General features: G+C 33.5%; 1 pseudogene; it reads right to left on the bottom strand.

Moving 5' to 3' along the window:
- Positions 1-285: 285 nt before the first annotated feature.
- The window catches only part of LOC124993684 (40S ribosomal protein S27-like), a 146,408-nt pseudogene continuing 122,673 nt past the window's right edge, over positions 286-24,020 (bottom strand).

Genomic DNA, 24,020 nt, shown 5'->3' with positions numbered 1-24,020 from the left:
CACAATTAGTACAACAATTAAAGAAAAAATTTTTAAAAATCAGAAGCATCATAGAGACACAATTATTTTGCTTCTAGTAGCAGAAACTATTTCCTAGAAAGAAATCAAGAGTGAATAATCATAAATTTGTCACCTAGCATTCAGTATATAACCTAAACACTCATAAATAATTAACCTTCATAAGTGGAACTTTCATTTAAACTTCTTGGGAAAAAAAACACTTTTTAAAAGTGTCCAAAATGTGTTTATTGGATGGTTTCCAACTCATCTGGATTCAGAATTGTTTTAGCACCACTTCCTCCTGAAGGAACATCTTTATGTTAGCCTTGCTTTTTCTCTTGTCTGTTGGTGCAGGACAGTGGAGAAGTCAACAAACAAAACTATCATTTGTGCCTAGCTAAAGACCATGGTGACAGTATAACATTCTGGGCATTTCACATCCATGAAGTAGGAAGTGGGACTCTGCACCAGGAGCTTCTAATGCTTCCTCTTCTCTTCTGAGGAGATCCTTTGTGTGAGACATGTTCTCATGAGAAGGTACTCACCTCTGGAAAAGCAGAAAAAAAGCTTTTAAAATAAAAAAAAAAAAAAAAAACTATATGCACAATATTTCTGTAGTTATGTGAGTTTTTCTACTGCCTTAATTTTCTGATGGGAGAAATTGTAAAATCTCTATTGTGAAAATACTTAAAGCTAACTTTATAATGTATTTCTTCCTAAATTCCTTGTTTCTTTAAAATTTAAAGATTTTATGTTTAGTTCTGTAAGTTCAACTTATAAAAAGAAAAAATAAATTGCTATACCTATTTCCTTCACACAGGCAATTTTCAAAATTACTGTTCAATATATTTAATTACTTAAAATTACTCCAAAATTATTCTTCAAAAATAAAATGCATTTTTGTAATAGAAAAATCATGCTTCAAATTTTAGAAAGAAAATTGCACTCAGAAATATCTACAGTTTATATTTGATTTATTTGAGTACTAAACTATTAACCCAAATTGTACATCAAAAATCACAGAAATTGAGGTCCATTGGCCTAATTCTGTTCAACTCTTTTGGATGGTTATCATGAAAGCATGGAGTAATTCTTTGCAGTCTCAAAAAGAAATACATTATTTTGTGAATGAGCAAAGAAACTTGTCCTGAACATTTCAATGCAACTTTATTTATACTTTAAAAATAATCACATGAAAAATAAAAAGTAATTTTATTTGTTTTTAATTATCAAATGTATAAGCATCAAAACCATGATCCACATTCACTGAATAACTCTCCTCTTACCTATAAGCCTTAGGATAAAGACTTGAGTACTGATTTAGAGTTGTGTCCAGTATTGAACACAGGGAGAGGAATGAGATTATGTTACTTATTCTAATTATTTGTCAATAGAAGTGTAGAAGTCTAGTGCACCAACCACATCCATGAACAAATCTGTGAGGTTCTATATTTGAATATCTCCCAGAGCAGAATATCTTCCACTACCTCTGCTACCCCATTCTTGATCTTCTGTCCATATTTTCTTACCTAAACTCCTATAAAAAGTCCCTTAGTTCATTGTCATACTTTGCTCTATGTCCCACAGAAAGTCAACATAGCACATCCTTTGAATACATAAACTAATTTCAGTCTTTCTGGTATCCAGTTCTGTCAACTGACTTCCTATAAACTTAAAAAGAAGTCCAAATTCTGATGCAAGGGCTTCTGTGATCATGTGACAAGACCACAGGCCATACCTCTGACCATACCTTCCATGGTTCTTTTCTGTCTTTAGTCCATAGGAGCCACACTGGCCTCCTCATTATTTCTTTTCTTTTTGCTTTTTAAAAATAAAACTGCTTTATTAACACTTCTTTAAATGCCACAATATCCACCCATTGACAGTGTACATTTTCAATTTTGTAAATTATGTCATCTGAAACTCTCAAAACTATTTAGTCTCAGAATACTTTCTTGATTCCAAAACAGTTATATTTCCCCCATTTTCAGTCAATTGACTCATTTCTACTCCTACTCCCAGTTTCGTGAGAGCATGATTTCATTTATGTATCTATAGTTTTGCCTTTTCTGATAATTGAATATAAATGGAATCATACGATACAAAGAAGCTTCTTCTGTGTCTTATTTCATTTAGAATAGGGATTTTGGTCCTTGTTTTTTGGGATTGGCTTATTTCACTTAGCATGATATTCTCCAATTCCATCCATTTATCTGCAAATATCATAATATTATTCTTCTGTATAGTTGAATAATAATCCATTGTGTATATATACCACAGTTTCTATATCCATTCATCTTTTAAGGGCATCTAGGTTGGTTCCACAATCTAACTATTGTGAATTGAGCTGTTATAAACATTGATGTGACTGTGTTACTGTAGTATGCTAATTTTAAGTCCTTTGGGTATAAATCAAGGAGTGGGACAACTGGGTCAAAAGGTGGGTCCATTCCAAGTTTTCTGAGGAATCTCCACACTGTTTTCCAGAGTGGCTGCACCAATTTGCAACTCCACCAGCAATGTAAAAGTGTGCCTTGCCTTTTTCCTCACATCCACTCCAACATCTGTTATTGTGTGTGTTCTGGAGAAAAGATAGCCTGTTCAACAAATGGTGCTGGTGAAACTGGAAGTCCATAGGTAGTAAAATCAATTAAACCTCTATCTCTCACCCTGCACAAAATTCAACTCAAAATGGATCAAAGTTTTAGGAATTAGACCAGAGACTCTGCACCAAATAGAAGACAAAGTAGGCCTGAATCTTCATCATGTTGGCTTCGGATCAGACTACTTTAACAAGCCTCCCAAAGCACAAGAAATAAAAGCAAGAATCAATAAATGGGATGGACTCAAACTAAAAAGCTTTTTCTTAGCAAAGGATACAATGAATAATGTGAAAAGAGAGCCTACAGAGTGGGAAAAAATCTTTTCCACATGCACTTCAGATAGAGCACTATCTCCAAAACTTATAAAGAACTTATAAAACTTTACACCAAAAATACAAAGAATCCAATCAATAAATGGGTTAAGGAACCGGATAGACACTTTACAGAAGAAAATATACAGGTGATTAATAAATATATGGAAAAGTATTCAACATCTCTAGTAATTAGAGGATTGCAAATTAAACCAACTCTAAGATTTTATCTTACTCCATGCTTTCCTTGATAGAAAATGGAGTGAAATAACTGGGCTCTATGACAAGTGTATGCTTAACTTTTTCAGAAATTGCCAAAACATTTCTTTAAGTAGTTATGCCATTTTACATTCCCACTAATGATATATGAGGACCTCGGCTCTCTAAATCTTAGCAACATTTGATATAGTCAGTTGTTTCTATTGTAGCTATTCTAATGGTCTCATTGTAGTTTTATTTCCCTAATGATTAATTAAGTTAAAATATTTTTGTTTGTTCAGATGCCATGCATATATCATCTTGGCGAAATGCCTCAAAACTTTTCCTCATATTTTGAAAACTAGGCTTTCTATTTTCTTATTATTATTAACTTATAATTGTTCTTTTTATATTATGGATACATGTCTTTCACCAGATACATAATATGTAATTGTTTTCTCTCCATTAGTAGCTTCTCCTTTTATACTCTTACATTTTATTAATTCCTTTTTTATTTTGATGAAAATCTTATCATTTTTTGAACAAACTAAATATGCTTTAACTTCCTTACTCTAATTTCTGCCAGAAATACTGTTTCCAGCTCTTGTTCCTTCATTTCCTTTGGGTTTTAGCTCACATATTACTTCTTCAGAGAGTCCTTTATCCAACACTGATGGTCATTAGGGCTTCCTAACAGATACGTATGCATGTGTGCATGTGTGTGTGTGTGTGTGTGTGTGTGTGTAATCTACTTTTGGTTTACCCTCTGGTTTAGGTGGACTGTTGGACCAGTTTGGGGCAATAAATAATAGGTAGAAGTGAGAAGTGTCACATTTGCTGGTTCCAAGGATCCCCAAATTCTCTTTTCCTTTAAGTACAATGAGCAGTGATATTCAAGATGTTGCCTGCTTCTCTAGCTAGGGTTCCTAAATAATTTCAATAAGAAGAATCTTGTGCCAAACACAAGGTACATATACCATGAACAGAAAAGAACTCTGTATTTTGAAGTCACTAAATTTGGGAGGATTATTTGTTGTGGCAGCATATTCTGATTGATATGCCTTCCTAAGAACTATCCCATGGAAATTATCCACTTACTTACCTTCATTTTTCTTTATAGCATTTAGTAACTGACATGCCTGGCCCACCAACACATAAACTCTATGAAAGTAGGGATGTAGTTTGATTCATGACTGTGTCCACAGCACCTAAGAGCTTTGGATGTAACAGGTACTTATGAAATATATATTGAATGAAGAATGTGGCCTCACACAAAAAGAGGCATGCGAAATCGGGCATATTGAAATATAGCATATTCTTTAACTAGTAACTGAGAATGTTGCGAGATTTTATTTCACTATGACTGTTTGTTCAAAGCAGCAAAGTTTTAATTCACTTATAATTGGATTTCTATAGCTAAAAGTTCCTATCTTTGATAAAACTTATAAATAAAACACTAAATCAATTGAAAATTATTTAGTTCCTCTAAGACTGCTACTGTATGCATTGTACACACTGCTTATTAAGCAGAGATCTTGGATCAATACTTTCAAATGTAAATACATGTTAGTCCTATATTATCTTTTAATCACCCTTCACCAAGGAATTGTATCAGTAGCTAGATATGGCAAGGCACAGTATTTTACCTTGATGCTCCAGCATTTTTTTCTTTCTTTATCTTGGTTCTTCATGGTCTATTGATCCTCATCTGTGGCCCATGCTAATCTGTAAAAGATTGATCATGGAAACTGCTTTTTTCCCCTTCATTATAAATAAGTGTCTTCACTAGGTCACTGAACAAACATAGAATTCACTGTTCTTTGGAGTGAAGACTTCTGCCCTATGCCTATTCTTAACTACAGTAACCCAGGGCACTTCCTCCCGAGGACTAACCTTTTGGAATTCTCTGCTTGTACTTTTATCTTCCCATATATCAAGGCTCAATTTCTCAGTTTCTTTATGTAGAACTCAAAGGTGTCCTTTGTATGCACATCCACCCGGATGACCCAATGTAAAACTGAAAAGCATCCTTGACCCTAGCATAGCCTAGCTTCCCTTCATTATTTTTCTCTTTTGCACTTAAAATAATCAGAAATTATCAGAGATTATAGTTTCTACTTATTTCTTTACTCTATCATTACTGTGGAGAGAAAATGCTATGATTTCACAAATTTTTTTCTTTTCTTTTTAACTCTATGCCTAGATCTTTTTTTTTTTTTTTTTTTTTCCTGGCATATAGTGAGTAAGGAATGTGTATTTGTTAAATGGGTGAACAAATGTACCCAAATAAAAACTTACAACTTGTAAAGAAGAGGACTGAGAAGAAGGGGACTGAAAGCTTTCCACAGTGTTGTTCAGATGTATACAAGCACATTTAATAGACTGAGAGGACAATTTTAGAAATTTCATTATGAAGAGAGATAAAGTGACAAGGACAAAGATCATGATTCAGTGCCAAAAACTGAGTTCAAGCATAAGTGGTGGTTTGGTCCAATATAAAACCCGTTTTGGGTAAAAGTAATAGCACATGAATTTCAAAAGAGGTGATCAGACTTACATCTTTAACACTTGAAACCCTTACAAAACTTTACTTTGAGAGCTGAACCCTCTGTGTCACATCATTAAAGCAATTATGAGCAGTTCAGGCTTCCTATCCACAGGTGGCGTGTTAGCTTTCCAAAGTTACAATAAAATGCCTGAGATAATCCCCTTATAAAGAGGATGTGAATGACTGTAAAAATGACTGGGAAATTTTCATTGTTGACCACTCATACATTAAAGCTGAATAATCTTGCTGTGCCTGTCTGCATGAGAGAGAAGCAAAGAAGGTAAATTCTCCTCTCACTTCTCAGCAGTCACCATACAAATAATACATGACTAAAATATGACCATAGCATTTGGTTCCTATGCCATTATATTAGGACATTATATTAAGTGAAACTGGGATGGTTGATCTCAAGTTACATCCATATATGTAAGGAGGAGATAAAGATGGGAATGTTTATAATAACGATGTGGCAACAACAATGTAACTCAGAAAGATCCTCCACGGAAATAAAAAAGGGATAAATAGGAGACATTGCAATTGATATCCCAGAAATACAAGGTATAATTAAGGCTAATATGAAGAAGTAAACACCATCACATTGGGAAATCTAGAAGAAATGGATAAATTTCTATATACATATCTTTCCAACATAGAACCATGAAAGTATAGAAAACCTAAACAGACCAATATCAGATAATGAGTAATAATAATGATGCCTCCCAAGAAAGAAAAGCCCAGGATCAGATGGCTTCATTGCTTTACCAAACATTTGAAGAAGTATCAACATTTCTTCCATAATTATTCCAAAAATTTGAAACCAACAAATCCCTTCCAAATCTATTCTATGAGGCCAGCATTACCCTGATACCAAAACCAAACAAGGACACAACATCAGAAAACCCAAGACAATATCCCTGATGAAGACAGATACAAAAATTCCCCAAATGCTAGCAAACTGATCTAACAGCACATCAAAAAGATTATATCCCATAATCAAGTGAAATTTATCCCAGGGATGCAAGGATGGTTCCTCATATGTAAGTCAATAAAGGTAATACATCACATCAATAAATGAAGGACAAAAATGAAGGACAAAAAAAAGGACCATCTCAATAGACACAGAACACACATATAATAAAATTCAAAATGTTTCAATGATAAAACCCTTGACAAATTAGGTGCAGAAGGAATGTACCTCAATACAATAAATACATATATGACTACACAGGAACAAAATACAGGAGAAATTATTTGAAAACTATCCATTCGAGGTATTATAATGCAGAATACACAAGGGATTAAAATTCTACAGCAAAAAGAAAAATAATCTGATTTAACAATAGTACAATTACTGAATAGATGTTTTCCAAAATAAGATATATAATTGTTCTACAGGTATATTTTTAAAAGCCCAATATCACTAATTGCCAGGGAAATGCAAATAAAAAACACTATGACATATTATTTTAAGAGAATGGTTATAATTAAAAAGACAAAAAATAACAAATGCTTGTGGGATTATCAGGAAATGGGAGCTCATATACTATTGGTGAATATGTAAATTAGTGCAGCCACTAAGGAAAAAAAATGGAAGCCACTAAAAAACTAAAAATAGAAGTACCATGCGATATATATTTTCTAATTCCAGATATATATCCACAGGAAATAAAATAAAATTTATAAACCAATGAAATACCTGAATTCCCATGTTTATTGCAGCACTACTCAAGAGATGGAATCCATCAAAGTAGCCATAGACAGATGAATGAATAAAGAAAATGAAGTGTGTGTGTGTGCATATGTGGTGTGTATAGAAAGTGTGTATACAGAGTGATCTATTAAGCTAAAAGAAGAAATAAATCCTATCATTTACAGGAACATGGATAGAACTGGAGGATATTATACTAAGTGAAATAACCCAGGCACAGAAAAACAGATTTCACATGTTCTAACTCGTGTGTGGAAGCTTAAATTAAAACGTTGATTTCAGAGAAATAGAGAGTAGAAGTGTGATCATGAGAAATTAGAAAGGATAGGAGGGAAATGGAGATAGGTGAAGACTGTATAACAAATACCAAAATACAGTTGTATAAGAAGAGTAAGCTCTGATGTTCGACAGCACAGTAGGATGACCATAGTTCACACCAGCTTACCAGCTGTTTACTAAAGAACTGAAAGATAGGAGGTTGAAGTTCCCAGCACAAAGAGGTACTAAAAGAAAAGAAATAGAAATGCTAGTTACCCTGATTTGTTCATCACATAATGTGTACTGTACCAAATTATCACACTGTACCCCATAAACTTGTATAGTAACAATAAGTCAATTTAAAAAAAATTAAACTGGAGTCAGTAGCACATGCCTTCTAATTTCACCTATTCTGGAGGCTAAGTCATGAGGATTGTGCATTTGAGCACAGCCTGGCAACACAGTAAGACAGTCTAAAAAAAAAAAAAAAAAAGGAAGAAATAAATGAAGATATTTAAAGTATTTGAAATATTTGAGTATGCCCAGGTTACGAAAGATGAATAAATTTTTTTTTCTTTTAAATAACTAAATTATACTGCTTTAAAGGTCAGTGAAAAGGCTAATGGCTAATTTCTGCTCACTTAACAAAAAAATAATCATATTTTGGGTCCTGACATATACTTAGCTCAAATCCAATAATCGTCTAAAAATCTCATCCCCAGCTGTTGTCATTTCACCAAATTAGACTCTGTTCACTCTTGCAAATATGTGCCATGTTGATAATGAGAAGAGATGGGGACATCACAAAGGTAAACAAGAATACCACAGTTCACAAACCCTCTAATAGCACAGAAGTGGAGGTATGACCAACATGAGAAGTCATCAAATGCCATCACTCATGGCTAACTAAATCAGTACTTCAATGTGACATTAGCCCTTCTCTGTGATTCAAATTCCAGGATGATTAAGGGAGAAGGGTCTTCTCGGCCAGCCAGATTGCTGCTTTCAACCCAGTCATTCCATAACAGTCTACTGCAATGAATTCACAATCAAGATTTATAAGAGATGTTCAACAGCTGCCTTTTCAACCTTATAAACTCTGGGCTTAAATTTTCTAACATACTAGAGATGATACGATTTTGTTTTTATCAAAGATCACAAAACTAATATTATGGTTTGGATGGATAAAATAATATTCAATACTTTGGCTAATTTCCACTCTGAAGATTTGAACTAAGCTATATTCTTAAGGGGAGAAATGTCTCATCTGTGATTCTGATTCATGTAACATTAGCCCATCTAATGTTAAACTGTAGGACATAATTGTTCATGAGTTTTTCTGTTGCCTTTTATTTCTTACAATCATGACTATTGATTTCTGTATAAAGCTAGTTTTACTTATTTTTTCATTTGTTCTAATTAGTTGTACACGACAGCAGAATGAATTTTGACACATTGTACACAAATGGTGTACAACTTCTCATTCCTCTGGCTGTGCATGGTACAAAATCCCACCAGTTGTGCAATCATACGTGTATATAGGGTAATAATGTCCACCTCATTCCTCCCTCCTTCCTACCCGCCACCTCCACCCCTCCTCTAAGTCCCCTCTGCCCAATCCAAAGTTCCTCCATTCTTCCCTAGCCCCACTTCCATTACGGATCAGCATCCACTTATCAAGGAAAACATTTGGCCTTTGGTTTTGAAGGATTGGCTTATTTTGCTTAGCATGGTATTCTCCAGCTCCATCCATTTACCTGCAACTGCCATAATTTCATTCTTCTTTAAAGTTAAATAATATTCCATTGTGTATATATACCACATTTTCTTTATCCATTCATCTGTTGAAGGACATCTAAGTTGGTTACATAGTTTAGCTATGGTGAATTGAGGTGCTATAAACACTGATGTGGTCATATCACTGCAGTATGCTGATTTTAAGTTCTTTGGGTATAACCTGAGGAGTAGGATGACTGGGTCAAATGGTGGTTCCATTCCAAGTTTTCTGAGGAATCTCCATACTGCTTTCCATAGTTGTTGCACCAATTTATAGTCCCACCAGCATCCCCACATCCTCACCAACTCTTTTTGTTGCTTGTATTCTTGATAATTGCCCTTCTGACTAGAGCAAGATGAAATCTTAGCGTAGTTTTGATTTGCATTTCTCTAATTGCCAGAGATGTTGAACCTTCTTTCATATATTTGTTGTTCATTTATATTTCTTCTGTGAAGTGTCTGTTCAGTTCCTTAGCCGATTTATTGATTGGGTTATTTTGGTTTTTTGGTGTTAAGTGTTTTGAGTTCTTTCTATATCCTGGAGATTAGTGCTCTATCTTTTTGTGTATGTGTGTGTGTGTGATGAAAACCTTTAATACATATTGTTTCTTTACAAGCAAAAATAAAAATGATTCATTTTTTAAATTTTTTACAGACTGCATTTTGATTCATTGTAAATAAATGGGGTACATCTTTTTATTTCTATGGTTGTGAACGATGTAGATTCATACCATTCATGTAATCATACATGTACATAGGGTAAGGATGTCTGTCTCATTCCACCATTTTTCACACACACCTTATTTCCCTCTATGTAATAATTCATTCTTAATGGGTCATTCAGTTCAAATTAATATTGCTTTAACTTTTCTTATATTTATATTATGCAAATAATTTGTCTATTAAAATATACAACTGCAACAAAAAATTTCTTAATTATAAAGCTTATAGAGATTAGTGCTCTATCTGAGGTGAGTGTGGTGAAGATTTTCTTCCATTCTATAGGTTCTTTCTTCATGTTATTGATTGTTTCCTTTGCTGAGGTAATTTTACTTCCATAATGAAAGCTGTAGAATTATTCGATGTTGCTTTTAAAGCTCAAAAAAAGGGCCTGAATTTTGATGGTACATACTTTGATCAATTACTGCAAAACTATTTGTTCTGTCTGAAGCTTTTGAAACATTAAGTTACATAAATTATTTTTTCTGGGTAATTTTCCCTTTAAACTTCATATCAGTATTAAGTAGAATCAATGAAGGTAAAAGATAAGTTCCTAATCTCAGTGATCTCTTCTACCAAGACTTTTTCAAAAGAGGTTTTGCCAATTGTTCTTCAAAAGGGTTCAACAAAAGTGTCACCAGTTGAAATGCTGATGTTTTTAACCACATGCTTTCCCAATAAATTACTAAGTGGTTATAAAGAAAAGCATTCTGAGAAGTTATACATCAAAATGTTGATGGGGACTGTTTCTCAATAGCTTTGCTTTCTGTATTGTCTCATTTTATTTGTTTGTTTCTAAATTGAAGATTCATAATATAAATAACAGATAAATATTTAAATTTATCTCGTCATCTACATATTAAAGTAACCGAAAGGAGACTATTTTTCAGATTTGAATATATCCCTTAGAACACAGGAAACAGGTAAATACATAGGAAAGCCCTCTTTAATTTCATCTACTAGAAACGATTAAACCTAGCCAGAAATTTTTTAAATGTAAAATATTTCAAATTCCCTTGAAAATTGCCATATAAGCAACTGAAAAATAATTTTATAAAAAAAGTGACTCACAGTGTGTGGGCAAAACAAATGTATTTGAATTCTACTCCCTCCATCCTTTCCTCTGTTGTACCTCACACATCTATGCTTTCTGCACACAGAATTCAGAATCTTGTGCCAGTGGACAAACATCTGAGAGTTTAACATCTTTGCATTTTGCTGTGTTATTTTTTAAGCAAACGTAAAACTATGACTACAGAAAAGAATGTGTGGTTCTCATGATAAAAGTTATGTCTCTAGAGCTTAATATAATTGAGATAATGATTGCAATCATCAGATATGCCAAATGTGAAAATCATTAAGTGTGAAAAAACTTCAGAATGTCTTGAGACTGAAGCTTGTCAAATGTAGATTTAAATGTGAATTAAAAGAACAAAATTAAAGCATAGGTGTAACAGTCTGGGACACATCATCAAAGATCCTAAGAGGTAAGTTATAATCAAGGAAATTATAATATTTTTTTGTCCTCTTGGTAAAGAATGTTCTTTGTATACTGTAAATATATTTTCCAACATATTTAAAATTCTAGTACATATAGAAGTAGGCTTAAGGTAATACAACTATATAGAATGTGGTAAGCATTAAATTATCTTACTATTTTCTAGAAAGTTAGGTATTTGTCGACTTTACCAATGAAAGAAATGAGTAGTCTTGATCAAGACAGATAGCAATAGAGAGAATCATGAATCTAGTCCTTATCTTTGAGGTTCCAAAATACACAAATAAAGAAACTGTTTACTCAAAATGGGAATTCTGAAGTTATAGCCCATTTTAAGAAAAGTCGATGAAATTATAAGTAAACACAGTTGATTTCTGTCAAATTTGAAGGAATCTTGAAAGTTATCTAATCCACATATCTCCTTTTGTGACTAATGAATTGAAGAAGTCATCTACAACATCAAAGATAGAAAATAGGGTAATGCCATCATTTTACTGTCAATCTGGTACCTCAATAGCAACTACTTGGGTTTTCTCCAATAGGAAGGTACAATTGGAATGCGATGTACTTTCATGTCTCCATTTCCTTCTCTTGCTTCCATCCTTGGCTTCCAGGGAATTGAACATCTGTTGCCAATTAGGCTCATCAGCAGTCTACTATGGAGTCCCTGCTGATCCACTCACTCTTGTTAGTGGATCAGCAGGGACATATGGCTGCTTGGAATGGGATTTTAACCTCTGCCCTGCCAGGGTCCACACAGGATCCATTCCTCCCACTACAATGATCTGTAAGACTTAGCACATATGCACTTCAAGGTTTTGATGCCATGGCAACCAGTGGATGAAGAAGTCATTAAAAACAGAGTAGTAGTTGAAACTTCTGCACATTTTCATGGCCACCAGCTGAGTGATGCAAACACTGTTTTCAAGCACCACTTAGGTCCATTAGGAGTCATTAGGATGTAGTATTTCATTAGAATGTACTATTTCAGATAGACATGGAAAAGATCTTTTACCTTGCAATTTTATGAATGTTTGAGAAGAAATCCTTTGTCAGGTATTCTGTTTTGTTATATATGCTCTTCAGTCATTCCTATGCAATAATGTTTAAGATTGCATGTGAAGGGGAATAAATATATTTCTAATTTCCAAATTCTGTTTATTAATATATCATATGATCATTGAGGCAGAAACATTCTTAAAAGATTCAGATAACTTCTTTCAATTCAATTCTAAGTCACTTTCTAATCCCCCAAAATTTCAATCTATTTATTTTGAAATTGAAAACACTGACTAAATGTTATTCAATCATCTTAGAGCAACATTACAATTAATATCAGCATGTTCCAGAAAATAAAACTACATTGTCACATAATTTTGTCTTTGACATTTAGTGAAGTATCACATTGGACTTAGAGCCTGGCATGTTCTCACAGATACTCAATATTTATCAATTTGCATGTACATGTGCATATATATTAATATGAACAGTTATTGGAGTGAATGTATTTATACATATAAAACTAAAATACTATCCATTTTACTTCCACATTTTTATTAGTGCATCACAGTTGCATATAATGGTGGGATTTTTTGTCACATATTTGTACATGCACACAACATAACAATATAATTTAGCCAATACCATTCCCCAGTATTTCCTGTATCCCTTCCCTCCTCCTAGCCTCTGGTCCCTTTCCTCTATTTTATTGATATCTCTTGAACTTTCATGAGATCCCTCCACCTTTCTTTCCCTTATTCCTCTCTAGTTTCCATATATGAAATAAAACATATGACCCTTGACTTTCTGAGTATGTCCTATTATTTCACTTAATGTTCTCAAGTTTCATTTTTCTGCAAATGACATTTCATGATTCTTTTTGGCTGAATAAAAACTCCATTGTCTATATATAACATGTTTTCTTTATCCATTTATTTTTTGAGGGACACATCAATGAGTAGGCTGGTCCCACAGTTTTGCTATTGTGAATTATGCTGATATAAACATGAGTAGGTAGATACCACTATTTTAAGATGACTTTAATTCTCTAGGATAAATATCAAGCAGTGGTATATCCAGTTCATATAGTAGTTCCACTCCTAATCTTTTGAGTGACCTCACTGTTGATTACAATCTCACCACCAGTGCAAAAGTAATAAAAAACTACAAGAAGTTTTAAAGATAAACCAACTATGGAGATAGTTTTTTTTTTTTTTGTTTTGTTTTGTTTTGTTTTCTTTTGTGTCATTTAATACTGTCTTTCAGAAGAGGTCTTTTCACAGCTTCTTCATTTGAGAAGAAGTAGTACATTAGTGGTTCTCCCACTATGTTTTAAAACTACATCTGATGAGACTTTTGTAAACTCTTTCAAATCTGTTTGGAATAAAGCAGTCAATAAATAAGTGCTTTAATATCATAGTTGATATGACTATTAGATTAACTAGATACATATATGACTTTAAGAGAAAAATTGAAGTATATAATCTCATGTTGAAAAAAATGTTTATTTTAATTAAAAACTAAATGTAATCCTCATAGACTAATCACTGTCAGAATAAAAGAAACTTGGCAACTATAAGAACTTTGTTAAATGTTTTCCATTTTCTAAATAGGTAATATGAATCAAATTAATAAAAATATAATGGTAGTCCCATTGGTGTCTTGTTCTCGAATAGCAAATTTTCTATATTCTTAAAACAATGAGTTTTAATTATTGAAGGCAGCTTATTAAGCCCTGAATTTATCTGAATGGATATCCAAAATCTGTTCAGAGTGATGATTGCCTAAGTGTCTGAGATCAAAAAAACATTCTTAAAGAAAAATTTGGTATACTTCTGGGCACATCTATTGCTTACACCTATGCAGATTTTGGATACTTTCTTAACTGTAACAGAAGCAGTGTTTCATTTTAATACTTAGAATGAGATTCTTCTTTTAACCAATTTCACTGTTAGGCAATGCCAAAGAGTTCAACAATGCACCAGTTGACACACACCACATGCTCTCCATGATACTTGAGAAAGCCAGTTTCTCCAAACCTAAGCTAGATTCCTGTATTATTACATCTGGTTTATATTTTCTCATTTTCCCCACAGTTACGCTTCCACACTTCAGATATAAAGCTAGGTTTTTGACTCTTCTTTCATTCTCTTTCACTAGAAATATCAACTTAAAAAGTTCATATTTTTTATAATCCTGCTTTCAAAGATTTGGATATTAAATTATGTTGTATTTCTTGTCAAACCAGCCACATGATTGATGATTGATTTCTCCTGAAACTTAGTACTAGGGAAAAGATCTTTCTTTGCAAATGAAATTTTACTTTTCTGTATAAGAATTGTACATCGCTTTGAGTGTGTTTGTTTTACATTAGCTCCCAGGATTTGGAGAACTAAATTCAATACCCCATGAATGTGATTATCCATTCTGGGTTACTGATACAATGACTGTTCTTTCTTATTTTTGTAAAGTAGTCCTTCCTACTATTTCTGGGACTGAGACTACTTTGAGGATATGATCAAAGTTATGAAACCAGTCCTCAGATTAATGAACACGTACACATAAGCAGAACATCAATATTTAGATGTTTCAATAGTCGTAGCCATGAAACTAGACTAAGAACTTGTCTTCTAATGGATTTTTAATCCACCTTTCTTTTTTCTTTTAACTTTACAATGCTGGTGTTTAATCTTGTAAAGAACTTCTTTACCAGAAAATAAGATGCAAATTATCAACTAAAATAATTTCAGTATTACTAATATAAATAGGAACAATAAAGCAATAATACCAACAATAATAAAATAAACAATACACCCAGCTTTTTTTGCAGGGAATGGGGATGCAGGGGATTGAATTCGGGGCTTTGTGCTTGCTTGCTTGCAAGGCAAACACGCTACCAACTAAGCTATATCCCCAGCCCTACACATAGTTTCTTCACAACTTATTAATCTAAAAATTAGTATATCAGGGTCATCTTTGTCTACTTTTTCCTTCTTTTTGTTAAGGGTGAGCAATTATAAGTCAAAGAAAAAAACAGAGAAGCCAAGGTTTGAAATAATACTCATAAATACTAAGATTATTTTTCTTCAGACCCCCTTCACCACAAAACTTATTTCATGTTGCAAAACTCTAGCTATGCTACACAGTAAACCTTGGATTCCTTGATTGTTCACTATGCACTTTGATATGACTACCAATCATTTTAAGTCATTTCCCAGGGCCCAGACTTGTTTATAAGGAAAATTAGATGTATCTCATGTTGTGCTTAGCTACTCCATCCAATTCACTGAAAATGCTCTGAAGTCACAGTTATTTATTGCCACACTCTGTTTCTCAATTAGAAGCATTGTGGCAAGAAGTGTTGTTTTCTTTTAAACAAAAACATCTCCCTAATTTAAATATTTTCTATAGAGTCCAATTCACATTCAGAGGGAACATTTGAACATAAAGTAATTTGCCATTTTGAATTTAAGAAAAGAAAAATACATAATTTCCATAAGGGAACAAAAACAAAGTCCCTGTAGTCCACCCATAATATTTGCAACACAGCATGAGAGGGTACAGCAAGAGAGCACAAAAGAGCATCCTTGAAACATCATTCAAATATCAGATTTATCCCCTGTTTATCTCTGCACATCTAGCACAAAGATAATAAGGCCAACTTGCTTTGTAAGTCCTTTTCATTTTGTCATAATTATCCTATCTTCAAATTTTGTAGTTAGTATTGATATTCTTGAATACACTTAAATATTGTGAAGTAAATCCAAAGTAGAAGAGATTGATCCTCCAATGGAGGTCCTTGAATCTTACCAACTTATTAGCTTCCTACAGTTGCTGCAACAAAGCACCACAAACCTGGAAGCATAAAATAACACAGATGGGATTGAGGATGAAGCTCAGTGGTAGGGCACTTTCCTAGTATTCCCAAAGCCTTGGGTTTAGTTCCCAGCATCATGCAAATGAAAACCAGCAGATATTTGTCCTCTTGCAGTTATGGGAGAATAAAATCCAACATCAAGGTGAAAATTCATTCTTTGCCTATTTCCTGGCCTTTTGTGGTTGAGTGTAACACTTACTTCTTTGATCTGCCTCCATCTCCCTAAGACCTTCTCTTTGTGTCTCCATGTACCCCATATATTTTCTCCTTTTTATAAGGACAATAGCATTGAACTTAGGGGTTACTTGAATCTAGAGTGATCTCATCTTAAGGTTCTTATCTTAATTATATTTACAAAGATCCTAAATCTAAATAACCATATATTCATAGTCTCCAAATGAACCTGAATTTTAGGAAGACATGATGAAATACTTTACATCATCAGTTATTTTCCTTTTTAGTCCTATTGCTGCCTTTATTAGATACCACTATGATAGTCAACTTTAAAAATAGTCACTTTTTTACTTAAAATTTATTTACTTCTTTAAAAAATAATATTAATTCTTGTTCTTTTTACCAAATTAATAAATACATTTGTTGTAGAAAATTTTAAAAACTACAAATGAGAGATAAATACCTTTAGACTTTCTCTTATAAAAAGAGATAAATGCACTTTAGACTCAGAGCTAAAGATTCTTAATATATTCATGCTACATTCTTACTGGGTTATGCAAACATCTATCTATACACACATCTTACAAGTTTGAAGTCATACTGAGAATATTTTTCTCACAACAATTTACTTTATCATAAATATTCCATTTTACACCAAGAATATGTTGTTTTCTTATATCAGAATTACATATATAAACATCATTTGGACAAAAACAATATTACAATTGCTTTACTTAAGGGATTGGTTGCTGAGGGAGGGAACAGGACCCCAAAAGGATAAGTTTCTTTAGAGCACACCATCTGAGTATATGAGATAAGGAGTGTTATAGGAGTTCAGTCAGAAAGTCTATCACTTATGCAAAACATGCTTGACGGGTGTCCCCAGTGTGGGGAGGGGACTCTCAGAAGAGCTAAGAAAAATAATGTGAAAGACATGTCATGTGGGCACATGCCACACACAAGGCACCTACTTCAAGACTGCAATACCACCTGTATGGGGTTTTCCCTTTCATGCTCCATTCCTCCAGTCATGAGGAATCAGAAGCAGTCTAGGAAGTGGAAAAAAGTCGAAGAGATAATACCTTTTTTATCATGCCAAGTGGGGGAGTGGAGGAAGGATAGGCTGAGTTCGTGAAAGAATGTTTAACTTCTATAGGAATAAATTATGCATAAATGAGGTGGTTTCAGGGTTATAATTGCTTAAAAAGAGCTGAATCTTGGATTTATAAAAAAATGGAAAAAGAAGGTACAATAAAAGCTACTGAAAATATTAAGGGAAGAGATATTTCCAAACTGTATCTTACCAATTCCAACATATTCAATGACCAGTGTGTTTTTGTTTATTCCCTTTTCCACTTACAGATGAAGTTTAGAATTAACATACCAAATCTAAAACACTCTCTGGTGATTTTGAATATTTTTCCTTAATTTGAGGGACTTTCTGGTAAATATTCTGGATACAAAATTAAGTGGCCTACAAAATGCTAATAAAAATTAGCATAAAATAGTTATGTCTCATTCTTCTCTAATGCAATCTTCCGACTAGCCCGGGCTCTAACTTTTATAATATTCTACATGCTTGCCAGCCTTAGGACAAGATCATCAAAGTTATGTGGGATGTTCTTTCTGATTGCTGACTAATAAAAGATAAACATTTTAAAATAAATTTAATGAAGCATTTGGAAATATCTTTGGCTATATTTTATCCATTTTTCAACTAATATTTATTTTGTACTTATTCTGAGAGAATCAATGTGCAATCATATTTAAAGGATTTCAAGGTCAGTGCTATACTCAAAAGTTTATATTCTAATAAGGGAAGTGAATATACAAACAAGATATGTAATAGAAAGCAAAGGAATTGAATGCAGCATGAAAACAAAGTTCCATGAGAAAGGAGAGGAGGAAGCAATTAATTTTTTTCTGAAGGAGTCTAGTAACTTGAAAAAGATGAGGTGGGTATGTTCACAGACTGAGGATTTTTCTTTTCACCCTTTCTACATAAACAACTTCCAAATTAACAGACACAATGATTTTCACATCTTTTACACCACTGTGATTAACAGACATCATGGAAATTATAATTTCAAATTTATCTGAGGGCCCAATGTACAGCACATCTCCTTCAGAGACATTTCTTCTGCATGATCTGCTCATTCTGTGTTTGGTTTAACTTTCACATTTCATGACGCATCATCGCTTTTGATATTTAGCTTAAGCCCAGATTAGTAGATAGAATAAATATTTCCTCCAACATAACTTGGAAAACTAAATAACTTTTACATAGTTTCATTTGGAGAAATGAAGCACAGTGTACATCATTCCCAAAACAGTGAAAATAAAACCTCTGTGTACCTCTGTGTTCTCAGAGGGTATTAAGAATGCCAGAGCTATTTTTGAGGGCATATGTAACCAACTGTCTTTGAATGCAACTCCAAAACTCTGAAAGTTTCTAGTCTACTAAGAAATGCTTTTAGTAGGCACACAGGCTGGTAAACTTCTTTAAAAAGGAGAAATTTTATTGGTGAGGAATGCTAAAATGTAGAGAGTATGACTCTGGGGTGCCGTATTTTACCTTTGATATTGTATTTCTAGAAGTGAGGGCTTTCAAAAGGCACTTTTAAACCATTGTGAAAGGTCAGTTTTTCCTATCATGTTTGGTAGATTCCAAGAGATAAATCTGAGTTTACAAAACATATAAATTAAGAGGTGATTATTCACATTACAAATGATTCCCTGCAGGGTTCCTTTAAGATTCTAGTAGCAATTTTTAGTAATTGTTTACAGTTCATTAACTACTTCATAGAAAGACTAGAGGGAGCAGAGAGGCTTACTGCTATAATATTCTAAATACTAATTGGTAATAAAAAAATAAAACATTCAGGGAATTTCAAGGAACCTATAGGATTGGTATAAAACATGCTATTTTTGCAGATTAGGATTAAGAAAAAGAAAAGGAGTTGTTGTATATCATGAAACTAGTTACCTGCAACAGGCAAAGTAAAACTCAGTTTTTTTTTGTTGCACTGTCTAAAAGGCCATTTATCATACCAAAATCCTCTAGATAAGGTTTAGTTTGAAAAAACTGTGATCACCAAGAGTCTTATCAATTTCTATTACATAGTGAAGATTACTCACTTTCAACTATACATTTAACAATTATCAATTTTATCACATGATAAAATCTAGTTACAAATTAAGCAGCAAGGAGGCATAACTATTGTTTGACAGTTTAGCATTAAAAACAATAACACTAACATGATTTGTGAAATAGGGACTAGTCGAGGGATGGAGTAGACTATTCTCCAATCAAACTGCTCTGTTACATACAGGTTGAATTTTCCAGGAAACAAATATCATGCTAACATTAGTTAGGATTCTTAGCTTATACTCTTGGGAACAAGCTGTGAGAAAGATTGAAGTAGGACAGGCTCAGAAAGAAGTGAAGTTAGAATACAGAGAGGAAAACAGCCTCAATCAAGTTAGAAGCTCTGGGATTGAAATAACCCTTTGGAGTCACCGTGGTTTAGACTAAGATGTTAGAATTATCTTTGACCCCACCAGTCATTAGATGTGGGACATGCCTGAAAGACTTGGGCTAAGGGTCACTGTGGGACCATTTTAGGAACTTCCTGGTTAAGACTGAAGGACTTAGAAAAACCCATGAATGGGTATTTTTTAAATCATTATAGTAAATATTAAAAACTTTATTTGGAATATCCACTACTTTTTTATATGTTAATCTAATTAGGTTGAAGATCACACATAGTCAAAATAGCTATGTGAAATCATTCAAATCTCAGAAGTTAAATGCCCCATCCTAGGACCCCATTATATTGTGTTTTTGTTAACTGAATATATATGTATACTCATATATTGCATTTTAACTACACATTTTTGTTGATACCCACACAGTTCACTTTCAAAGAACCAGTTACACTCTTCCTATAGACATTAACATCCATTCAATATAACTCTATGGATCTAGTTTATTTACCACTACATGTTACATCCTACCTTGGAACAGTAACTGGTACATAATAGACATTCACTAAATTAATAATCATGATCACTTGTTTAGACATGTGTGTCCAAGTAAAGTGTACTCTATCTTTAAGCTCAGTAATGGAGGATGCAGGTGAGAATTCTTACAAGCCAAGAAACCATCTGCCTACAAAGGTGTTACCCTATAGGACATTCACCAGGGCTGGGCATTCCAATTTTCTGCCCAGAATCTCCACTCTGGCTATAGTACCAATCTCCAAACTTGCCTGAGTTGGTCCCAGGAAACAGGAAACAATAGTGTAACTTCCAGTGGTGGACAGCACAATTATTTCTCTCTTCTTTTCACTCAAGTTTAGCATTTTGGCATCTGTACCAACTTAGACCCAAGGACTTAGCTGCTATCATTGTGGTGGAAGTAGTTGAGATCACCTTTTTTTCAAACAACAAATATTCTATAACTTTATAAAGGAATTCCAAGTATTTTATTTGTTTGAACAGAATTAAGAATTTATTTTAATATCGTCCCTACATTAGACATATATATGAATGCTGGGCAGCTAAAATAGCAAGAGTACCCTGCAATTGTGAAATAAATAGAGCAAGAACTATTGAATGCTTCCTATGTAGAAGCTCTAGGTTTTTGTACAGATGATCTTATTATATCTTTACAACATTGTGAGGTAGGTATTATTATCATATTCAGTTTTACAGAGCAGAAAAAAAAAGATTTAGAGAATTCAGATATTGAGTGGTGACATCAGGATTTGATGATCCATAATTCTGTAAGTTGGACTATTATCTATTGGGCAAACCATCTTTCAATCAGCTGCATCTTTGGCTACATAGTGCACAAGATGAAGGATTGTGAGTCTATCAGTCCAAATAAATCTCTATCCCTGGAAATACAATTAAAAAATAAATGAAAGATACAGATTTCCCACTAGTATTTTTAATTCTTGCGGCATTTGACCCAACATCTTACACACACTGCATAGTCATAAATTGTTCCACAAATTTATATCTTCAATTCAAAACAATAATATAATAAAAACAGAACTAAGAACTAAGAAAAAAGAAAAACAGAACTGAGAAAAAAGAATTTCTCATTCTTCAAAGAATCCTTTTCTTCAATTAGCTTTCAATAAAGCATTGTGGCCCTTAAAAACTTAGTCCTAAGAAGACCTCAAGGACAAGTTTAGAATTATGAAATCACCTATATTTTCTGCTTAAGACCAATGGAATTTCAGCCTGAGGAAAAGACACAACTCTGAATAGCTTTGGAATGTGATTTTGGGCACTTAAACTATCTCCTGAGTATCACTAGCAGAAAGAAAAACACACAGCTGGTAGAGTCATAATACAAGGACTAGATGATAAAGAAGCTTGTGACAGATGAATAGCAAGGGCCATCCAGTCCTAGTGTGACAATCAAAAGGGATATTGTGGTACAGAGCAAGCTCCTGCAGGTTAATGAAAGGGACAGAAAAAGCTGGAGGGGAAGAGGGAGCAGAAATGACACAAAGGTTGAATGATAAAATGCAGAGAGAGCAACACGTCTCTGTAGGAGGCCACAAAATAAAGATGACTAGTAGGCACTTGATCACAGTCTCTAACTTCAACGTAGAAATATAAATGAAGAAAGGGAGTTATTCACAACCTCTGAATGTAGTAGGGAAAAGATCCACGTCCTAGAGCTAAATAAAAGGTACTTTTGGGGTGGGGTGGGAGAAAAGTGTTTTTTTGAATACTTGGAAAAATTGAACAACAAGATAAACTTCCGAGAGAAGTACATGAGAGATACACCATGGAAGGATAGGAAGTCTTCAGCCAGACCCAAGTGTTAGGTTGCTATCACAATCATAAGAGTGATTGACACCATCTTTTTTCAAATAACAAAGATTCTATGACATTTTAAAAATAATTCCAAATAGTTTGCTTGATTAAACATATTAACTCCTTTTGTATCTGTTGAGAATTGCTAGGTCAAAACACAAGTGCGACCTTAAATGAGCATGCACAACATCAGACCGTGCACTAGGAGTTTAGCACATGCTTTCCAGGACTCTACAACATGGACTGTGCTTGGTGAAGCTTCACTCTACTGACTCAATAATGATGTACAGTACTTGGTTTATCATTGCTCCATTTAAAATCTTCTAATCAGTCTCATCAATTTAGTAATACGATTGGACTTTGCTATATACTTCCAACTATTCATTATCTGCTCAGTTTTGAATGTCTAGTCATTCTAGACAATTTCCTGGCAAACAGGAATAAAAACCAAACAAACCAACAAAATACTCTGTTGAACATTGCTTATTTGTTAACACACACTTACTACCAATTTTTCACAAGTTCTATATGCAAAATGTTCTAACAAGAAATGGGTGAAATGAAAGCATCTTTCATTTATTTTGTCAACTTGAAACAGCAGCCTGCAGCTGAAGTTTGGATATATAAAAAAGTTTTCATATCCATTCACATTTCCTTTAGGCAGGGAAATTGACCTTTTAGAAACATATAAATCCAATGTGTGCTATTGTTTTTAGAGAGCTCCTAATTTATTTACTTATTGTAAACTAAACGAAAATGAAACTCCTCCTTTTTTTCTCATAAACTCAATTGCTCAGTTTCTAGGTGTTTTGTTACAGCAGTACAAACTTACTAAGATAATCACTAAAAACCTGAAATATTATTTTTTCTTCCTTATATTATAGGCAAAGCTTTCCTTCTTTGTGGTTATGATGTTCCTTGTGCTTTTGATAAGTCTCTGCCTTCGGTTTGACTGTCACTTTCTTCTTAACTTTGGCCTGGATTTTCATGCCTGGCAAAGAGATTGTGTAAAAAAAGTCATGGCTTTGGAGGGCAAAGTTATGATTTCATATCCTAATTCTTTTGGAACTTAGCAAAACTAGACAGTTTTCCAAAGTGCATTGAATAAAAACTTCCTCATATACAAAATAAGGGTGAAGATGCATATTTTATTGTGCTGATTACATAGTATAAAAATACTGTAAACAGTAAGTACCCAATAATTAATAGGAAATATCCTATTATGAAAACAAATTTAAAAAACCTTAATGAGGTATACCTACTTTAAAATATGTATTGTATTAGTACCTGACACTACCACGGAACAAGTCTAGCCTGGACCCTTTCTCAAGTTAGATGTTGTTATACAAACAGTTAAGGTGGCAGGTCAATGCTCTCAGGTGGCTCCAGGTCGGCTGGAGAACACAGGTAGTATACGTAGAAAATTATAATACAGTGTGTTCTGTGCTACAATAATAGTGGAGCAGAATAACAGGAGAACACAGAGAAAGGAACAATTAATTTTCCAAGGGC

This window comes from Sciurus carolinensis, chromosome 9 (genome assembly GCF_902686445.1).
Source record: "Sciurus carolinensis chromosome 9, mSciCar1.2, whole genome shotgun sequence".
NCBI classification, from domain to species: Eukaryota; Metazoa; Chordata; class Mammalia; order Rodentia; family Sciuridae; genus Sciurus; species Sciurus carolinensis.
The sequence above is the reverse complement of the archived record's forward strand: the minus strand, read 5'-3'. Positions and strand labels throughout refer to the sequence as shown.